Genomic DNA, 10,000 nt, shown 5'->3' with positions numbered 1-10,000 from the left:
GAATACAAGGATATACGAGAGAGGATGGAATGCAAGGATATACGAGAGAGGATGGAATACAAGGATATACGAGAGAGGATGGAATGCAAGGATATACGAGAGAGGATGGAATACAAGGATATACGAGAGAGGATGGAATACAAGGATATAAGAGAGAGGATGGAATGCAAGGATATAAGAGAGAGGATGGAATACAAGGATATATGAGAGAGGATGGAATACAAGGATATACGAGAGAGGATGGAATACAAGGGTTACGAGAGAGGATGGAATACAAGGATATACGAGAGAGGATGGAATACAAGGATATACGAGAGAGGATGGAATACAAGGATATACGAGAGAGGATGGAATACAAGGATATACGAGAGAGGATGGAATACAAGGATATACGAGAGAGGATGGAATACAAGGATATACGAGAGAGGATGGAATACAAGCGTTTACAAAGATATGCCTGGAACTTGGGAAGGATCGTGGATAGCGCCTTCGGATCTTAGGAATAAACAATTCTTGTGAGGTCGTGGGGGAATGGGGAAGGCGGGAGGTGTCAGAGACGAACGAACAAATATAGGATTAATAGGATTAAAATGTCTTTATTATCGTTATTCATCTTACAATTGTTCTAGTACATTTACGTTGGGTTTTGTAGTATTTGTTCGTCTTACCCTATGCTTTCCCTTATAAGCCTACGCAATTTAAATGTCAATAGGCTAACGGTAGCCGCTACGGGGCAAGTGCCAAGGCTATCTATCACCAACCATTGGTTTTGAATTTGATAAACACGGTATTGATAACGAAGAAAAAAAGTTCCGAAAATCAACGGAGAACTTTCTTCAACACTTGTTATTTCTTCTTAATACTGAAAAACGGCATTTTCTCCTCATGCTAAGAAACGGCATTTCTCCCCTGGCAAATGAGAAACAGCATTTCCTTCCTGATACCGAGACACAGTACCCGCCCCCCTGAGACACAGCATTTATCCCCTAACACTGAGACGCAGCATTCCACTCCTGATGCTAAGACACAGCATTTCCCCATCCGATACTGAGACACAGCATTTCCCCATCCGATACAGAGACACAGCACTTCCCCATCCGATACTGAAACACAACATCACCCCATCCGATACTGAGACACAGCATTTCCCCATCCGATACTGAGACACAGCATTTCCCCACCCGATACTGAGACACAGCATTTCCCCATCCGATACTGAGACACAGCATTTCCCCATCCGATACTGACACACAGCATTTCCCCATCCGATACTGAGACAGCATTTCCCCATCCGATACTGACACACAGCATTTCCCCATCCGATACTGAGACACAGCATTTCCCCATCCGATACTGAGACACAGCATTTCCCCATCCGATACTGAGACACAGCATTTCCCCATCCGATACTGAGACACAGCATTTCCCCATCCGATACTGACACACAGCATTTCTCCATCCGATACTGACACACAGCATTTCTCCATCCGATACTGACACACAGCATTTCTCCATCCGATACTGACACACAGCATTTCTCCATCCGATACTGACACACAGCATTTCTCCATCCGATACTGACACACAGCATTTCTCCATCCGATACTGACACACAGCATTTCTCCATCCGATACTGACACACAGCATTTCCCCATCCGATACTGACACACAGCATTTCCCCATCCGATACTGAGACACAGCATTTCCCCATCCGATACTGAGACACAGCATTTCCCCATCCGATACTGACACACAGCATTTCTCCATCCGATACTGAGACACAGCATTTCTCCATCCGATACTGACACACAGCATTTCCCCATCCGATACTGACACACAGCATTTCTCCATCCGATACTGACACACAGCATTTCTCCATCCGATACTGACACACAGCATTTCCCCATCCGATACTGACACACAGCATTTCTCCATCCGATACTGAGACACAGCATTTCCCCATCCGATACTGAGACACAGCATTTCCCCATCCGATACTGAGACACAGCATTTCCCCATCCGATACTGAGACACAGCATTTCCCCATCCGATACTGAGACACAGCATTTCCCCATCCGATACTGAGACACAGCATTTCCCCATCCGATACTGAGACACAGCATTTCCCCATCCGATACTGAGACACAGCATTTCCCCATCCGATACTGAGACACAGCATTTCCCCATCCGATACTGAGACACAGCATTTCCCCATCCGATACTGAGACACAGCATTTCCCCATCCGATACTGAGACACAGCATTTCCCCATCCGATACTGACATACAGCATTTCCCCATCCGATACTGAGACACAGCATTTCCCCACCCGATACTGACACACAGCATTTCCCCATCCGATACTGAGACACAGCATTTCCCCATCCGATACTGAGACACAGCATTTCCCCATCCGATACTGAGATACAGCATTTCCCCATCCGATACTGAAACACAACATCACCCCATCCGATACTAACACACAGCATTTCCCCATCCGATACTGAAACAGAACATCACCCTACCTGATACTGAAACACAGCATTTCCCCATCCGATACTGAAACAGAACATCACCCTACCTGATACTGAAACACAACATCACCCTACCCGATACTGAAACACAACATCACCCCATCCGATACTGAAACACAACATCACCCCATCCGATACTGAAACACAACATCACCCTACCCGATACTGAAACACAACATCACCCCATCCGATACTGAAACACAACATCACCCTACCCGATACTGAAACACAACATCACCCCACCCGATACTGAAACACAACATCACCCCACCCGATACTGAAACACAACATCACCCCACCCGATACTGAAACACAACATCACCCCACCCGATACTGAAACACAACATCACCCCACCCGATACTGAAACACAACATCACCCTACCCGATACTGAAACACAACATCACCCCACCCGATACTGAAACACAACATCACCCCATCCGATACTGAAACACAACATCACCCCATCCGATACTGAAACACAACATCACCCTACCCGATACTGAAACACAACATCACCCTACCCGATACTGAAACACAACATCACCCCATCCGATACTGAAACACAACATCACCCCATCCGATACTGAAACACAACATCACCCCACCCGATACTGAAACACAACATCACCCCATCCGATACTGAAACACAACATCACCCCATCCGATACTGAAACACAACATCACCCCATCCGATACTGAAACACAACATCACCCCATCCGATACTGAAACACATCATCACCCTATCCGATACTGAAACACATCATCACCCTATCCGATACTGAAACACAGCATTACCCCTAATACCAAGAAACAAGATCGACAAAAAAGCAATGTTTAGTAGAATCCCTTTTTTTTAAATGGTGACGGACGCCGAATTTCCACATCGCCTTGACGGGGACGCTTGGGTAACGCGGGTAATGGAGCCACGTCGAGACCAACTACTAGGCCTACAGACCAAGGAAAAAAATATCTGCAGAGCGTAACGTGGATGTGGTGTGTGGATGTATGTTTGATAAGAGTGGGTGGGTGTGAGATAGGTGTGGGTGTGTGTGGTAGGGGAGGGCGTGTGTGGGGTGGGGGAGGGCGTGTGTGGGGTGGGGGAGGGTGTGTGTGTGTGTGGTGGTGTAGGTGTGGGCGTGGAGGGGTGTATTTGTGTGTGTGGGCGTGGTGGGGTGTATTTGTGTGTGTGGGCGTGGTGGGGTGTATTTGTGTGTGTGGGCGTGGTGGGGTGTATTTGTATGTGTGGGCGTATTTGTGTGTGTGGGCGTGGTGGGGTGTATTTGTATGTGTGGGCGTATTTGTGTGTGTGGGCGTGTCTGGGTGTATTTGTGTGTGTGGGCGTGTCTGGGTGTATTTGTGTGTGTGGGCGTGTCTGGGCGTATTTGTGTGTGTGGGCGTGTCTGGGTGTATTTGTGTGTGTGGGCATGTCTGGGTGTATTTGTGTGTGTGGGCGTGTCTGGGTGTATTTGTGTGTGTGAGCGTGTCTGTGTGTATTTGAACGTGTGGGCGTGTCTGGGTGTATTTGAATGTGTGGGCGTGTCTGGGTGTATTTGAGTGTGTGAGCATGTGTGGGTAAGTCTGTATTAGTGGGCGTGTACTTCTTTGTTTGTGTGTATATCTGTATGTGTGTATGTATCTGTATGTGTGTATGTATCTGCATGTGTGTATATCTGTATGTGTATATTTGCATGCGTTTTTTATGTATATGCGTGTCTGTATGCTCGTGCGTCTGCAGGTATGTTCGTGTATTTGTATTTATGTCTATACGTGTGTTGTTTATGTCTGTATGTATTTTGGTCATAAAAAGTGACATATTTAAATTTCCTTACATTTGCTATCAAGAATAAGGTTACTATTTGGAGCCTCATTTAAATATATGTCTTGACATTAGGATAACACATGGAGCAGGAACTCGTGTTTATTTTCATTCCCATCACTGTATAAACACACAATAATGATTTCTTAAATGCTATCCCCATTATGGCAATGCCACACTAGAGGAGTCTTGACCTGTCTTCACTCGGGTACGCTCATTTAAAAACTATAGAAACTCAAAATGTCAAACCAACTTACTCTCTTTGTCGTGTGGAAAACAGTCGATATAATATCCTCTGAGAAAGAACTTTTCCTGTGTGTCTTCTCTTATCTGAACACCGTTATCGACACCGCTTAACAAGAACTTAAAGCACGGACATTAAATAAACATATGACGACACGCTTGACACTACTCCTCCTCACCGCCGTCAATCGCACACTAGCGAGCATTTCTGGGATGACCTCAATGCTGAGGCCGCGGATGGGGCTGCCAGGTAGACTTTTTTAAAAACCACTTCGGGCCTCATGGATTTGCGGATCCCGCTTGCTGAGTTTTTTAAAGAGTTTTTGACATAGGAAAGTTGATGGTTTGTGTTATGAATGTTTCTAGTTCTATTTGACTCTTAGTTCTTTCAGTTGTTATTATTGCCCTCTTAACGATTATTCATGTCAACAACCACATTCTTGTTAGTGAAAAACATCGTTCACAACGTGGAAGATTACTACTGCTAAGCCTCAAAACAGTGTTTTGAAGTGAAAGTTTATGTATTTCGCTTTGTTAATAATCAATATTCTGCTGCATAGCACGAAGGTTAATAATGAATACTCCACTGAAGAACATGAAAGCAATTAGTCATGCTCTGGTTACCATTAGAATGAATATCTTTTGTGAAAAAGCTCGTTTCCTCATAGTAAGCATTACAGTCGACACGCAGTCGCCCCACACTTTGTTTTTCTGTTAGATATCTGACACCACTTCAAGTCACGCATTATGAGGCTACGCAGTCGCCGCGAAGGACTCGCTTTACCAAAGAGCTGTGCTCCTACTTCGTTCTTTCCTTCGCTCTCTGGAGCTGCTCTCTCTGTGATTCCAACGAGCGAGAGAGCGCAAACTTCCTCTGTGCGGCTAGGAAGTTTGGCACGGAAATTCTTTGAATATTATCGAGAAGCTCCGGGTCTCAGGCCGATAAAAAATGTTAACTCTCCAATTCCAGCCAACAGTTTCTTCCTATTGTGTTCTCGTTATTGTCATTATCATTGTTATTGTTATTATCCTTATAAGTATTATTGTTATTGTTATCATTGTTAGTATCACTATTACTATTATAATTATATGTAGTAACCTATTATCAAATTCATTTTTACTTAACGATATAAAATACCGTACACGGCTACTACTACTACTACGACTATCATTATTGCTACCACTCTTGTCATTATTATCATTATCATGTATTATTATTATTGCATGTATTAAGTATTATTACTGTGACTGCTGCCATTATAATCATTATCTTAATAACTGCGAGAATAATTGTAATTCTGTTTAATCATCATAAATATCGCCATAGTTTTAAATCTAATAATTAACTTCATCAATATGATAATGATAAAAAAATGCAACGCTACTTATAATGAATTCATTTTGTTCTTATCATCGGTTATCAAAACTTCGCTATCATAATTGATAATATTTACACCATCCTTAATATCTATAACATTATTATGCACACCATTGGTATAATAATATGAATAATCATATTGATATAATTTTATCCCTACCACAGCCACTATCGTCATTACCATAAATATGGTGACTGATTACAGAATTTCCATCACATTTAACCTCTTAGCCTATTATTCACTCTCTTTGCGTAACAATGACAACCTATTTTCGCTCTAATCAATCTAACAATCATACTTGTTATCTCATTCACCAACATGCCTCAATATTGCCAATCATTAATAATATCTATAATGGACTCGATTGCAATATGACTTCCGTTTACAAATTGTTGATATCCATTTTTACACATGAAGTATTATACGAAAATCATGACGTCAGTGGCGACCGCGAGAAACAGGAAATTTCCAGCGCGAAAAAAGGGGTCTCGCTGCTGCTTTTTTCCGCTTTGGGGAAGTTCGGGATTCTTCGGGCTCTTGAAGAATCTCACACACACACGCGCACGCACACAGATAGATGTGTGTGTATGTGTGTGTGTGTGTATGTGTGTGTGTGTGTGTGTGTGTGTGTGTGTGTGTGTGTGTGTATGTATTTGTGTGTGTGTGTGTGTGTGTGTGTGTGTGCGCGCATATAAATATACATATACATACAGTGCGAGAGATAGATAGCTAGAGAGAAAGAGAGAGAGTAATGTTCTTGTCCAAACAAACTCAACATGAAATTTTCATATTTCTGTTTTATTTCGTTGACACCCATTAGGTTCGCCAAAGACTTTTTATCTTGCAATTAAATCGTCAGAACAGAATAACAACAGCATAAAAAATAACAGTAACAACAACAAACAATTTGACTCAAGGAAACGATTATCATATCATATGTCAACGGCGAGAAGGCGGGAGGATTGTCAAGTTAAATCTAATAGTCTTTGCTGGCGGTGCTCAATCTAAATCTTTGGTGTGTGATGCATTAATTGAAAAACACGCTGATTTATGACGTCACGTCCACCGCTTGTGGGGGAGGAAGGGGGAGGGAGAGGGAGAGGGCATGGCACAATGCGTTGGTTAAAGTATTCAGGAAATGCCTTACTGGCAACATTTGGGCTTACCTGATCATCTTCCTCTTTTCCTACAGTGAAGGTTATTTTCCCCGGGAATCTCTGAGATGAGGCTGATTTCTATTTTTACTGAAGGCGCTGCTTTGGGATTGTTGTGCTTGCAAGCTTATTTTCTTCTTGCTTTAACTTCTTGCATTCTCTGTTCCCGTTTCTGTCTTTGCTCTTCTCCCTTTTCTCTTCTTTTCTCTCTCTCTCTCTCTCTCTCTCTCCCTCCCTCGTTCTCTCTCTTTCTCCTAACTTTTTTCTACCATCTCTTTCCTACCTTGTTATAAAGTCGAAGCACCGTCTTGCACACATAAGATCTATCTTATTTACACAGAACAAAGCGCTGTAAAATACCAACTACCAATAAACGCCATCATATGCAGTGCATGTATATTGAAGGCGCCGCGCCCCAAGGTCACTCCCAAAACCAACGCAGAGCTGATCCCGCCGGCCTCATCAGACGCAGTGTGGGAATAGCACGAGTTAATGAATGTGCTATGGGATTGGCATTGCTATGTAACTAGCGTACTTCCATACAAGGAAGGTATCGGGATCTCGTTTTGCTATGCATGAGAAATCGGCTTTTTGTGTGCGGAGGTATGCTGGGTCTGTTATACGAGGGTCTAGAGATAGAAGTGGAGAGAGAGAGAGATAGATATCCCACATAAATGGATAAACATGGGTATGTAGGTATGAATTGTGGGCCCTCATGAGGAAGTATAGGTCGGTGTGATGTTTAATGGACGAGACTGTACGGATATATCTGATGATTGTTGATATAAAAATATATATATGGGTGGCAGGTATTACTGACAGTATAGCCGATTTGTCTGTTTGGGTGTATTGTCTTAGTAATTCAATATTATCACTGGTATCCACGGTCTTTGTAATTATCACTAATACGATTGTATGTATGTAAATAAAACTGATAGAAGTGCTGATAAATGTGCGCGCACACACACACACACGCACGCACGCATAAACACACACACACACATATATATATATAAATATATATATATATATTACATATATATATATGTATATATATGTATATTTGTATATGTATATATATGTATGTATATATATATATATATATATATATATATATATATATATATATATGCATATCTATCTATCTATATATGTATATATATATATATATATTATATATAATATATATATATATATATAAATATATAAATATATATATATATATAAATATATAAATATAGATATATGCATATATATATGTATATATATATGTATACACACCACATATATATATATATATATATATATATATATATATATATATATATATGTATATATATGTATATATATACACACACACACATACATATATATACATATATATATACTATATAATGTATACATATATATATGTATATATATATATATATATATATGTATATATATATATATGTGTGTGTGTGTGTGTGTGTGTGTGTGTGTGTGTGTGTTGTGAGTGTGTTTGTGTGCGTATATATATATATATTATTATATATACACATATATATATATATATATATTATATATATATATATATGTATATATATATATATATATATATATATATATATATATATATATATATATACACACACACACATACACACAAGTGTTGTTTAAATACTTATGTGTATAGAAATTTTTGTCTGTGCACTTATCCATATAAACCTATATAAAATATACACATGCGTCTGTGTCTGTTTATCGTTAGTGCATGTGTGTAAGAGTAAGTAAATTCACCCCTATCCATCTCCCGCTTTTTCGTCGCTCTTTTTCTCTGACTTCCACGCGCCAGAACAAACAATATCAACATAACGTCTAGCCGAGCAACATTGCACAGCTCAACGCCCTTGAAACATAGCAACGACGTCGGCGTTCATATGCTCGTTTTCCTCTTATATGTCAGCGTGAAATTCTCTCTCTCTCCCCCCCTCCCTCTCTCTCTCTCTCTGAAATTTTAGAATCACACAAGATATGAGATTAAAATATTTCTGGTTCGCCATTTACACTCCTAAACGCAGTCCTGTAGTAGCCTTGTAGCAGCATTCCCTTTCTAGGGTCTACCCCATCTGTTGCTATCCCAAGACTACTGTACATTACGGCGCTTAGCCTTTCGATAACTCAGGACTGTCAGATACACGTAGCAATATCTGTGTGAGGGATACAGGGCAATGATGTTGCAATTTCTGACATCTGACATTTGGATTGTAATAATGATTATTGCTGTTATTATCTCATTGTGGTATTTGTTATCATAGGTATGGGCATTAATAGAAGTTGTGGTAGCCTCAATGCTAGTCTCTCTTTGATTAGTGCTGTTATAGATGCTAAAATTAATATAATCCTTTCACCTGACATAACAATAATCAAAACCACTGAAAACATTTTTTATCAAAAATAAACAATATGCAACACCATTATCACCCCATTAGGTAATCATCACCATTACCATCACGGGGAGAGCATCATCCTGACCTCATCTCACTCATTATTCATGAGGCAGAGGCTTAACCTTTAAATGCCAGCGATTGGGTGTTGACCAGCCAGCAATGTAACCTTCTGCTCATTAAGCGCAGCGCCATTGCAATGTCACTGGACGTTGCCATCTGCAATATGAGAAGGACTAGGTACTCTTGCACTATTGTTGCTTCGAGAGATTAGTGGCAAAGAAGTTCAAAATCAAAATATCTTAGAATAAAAAAATAGTAATAGGGGTTACACGGTAATCAGTTATGATGTTTTGTCCTTGTTTTTTTTTATTACTTCAAAGTTCATTGCCATCATCTCTAGTACTGTCATCTTCTTTCATATCATTATCAATATGTATACTAATA

General features: G+C 40.4%; 1 protein-coding gene across 1 annotated transcript in view; it reads right to left on the bottom strand.

The window, feature by feature from the left end:
* The window catches only part of Oatp26F (Organic anion transporting polypeptide 26F), a 58,568-nt gene extending 53,777 nt beyond the window's left edge, over positions 1–4,791 (bottom strand). The window contains exon 1 of the mRNA XM_043016552.2: positions 4,609–4,791. The gene's annotated coding sequence lies outside the window, so the exon portion shown is untranslated. The remainder of the gene's footprint in view (positions 1–4,608) is intronic.
* Between the last annotated feature and the right edge of the window lie 5,209 nt (positions 4,792–10,000).

This window comes from Penaeus japonicus, unplaced genomic scaffold (assembly GCF_977035675.1).
Source record: "Penaeus japonicus unplaced genomic scaffold, GWHDUDI00000001_assembly GWHDUDI00000024, whole genome shotgun sequence".
In the NCBI taxonomy this organism is placed as follows: Eukaryota; Metazoa; Arthropoda; class Malacostraca; order Decapoda; family Penaeidae; genus Penaeus; species Penaeus japonicus.
Note: the sequence above shows the minus strand (reverse complement) of the source record. Positions and strands in the feature narration are given on the sequence as shown.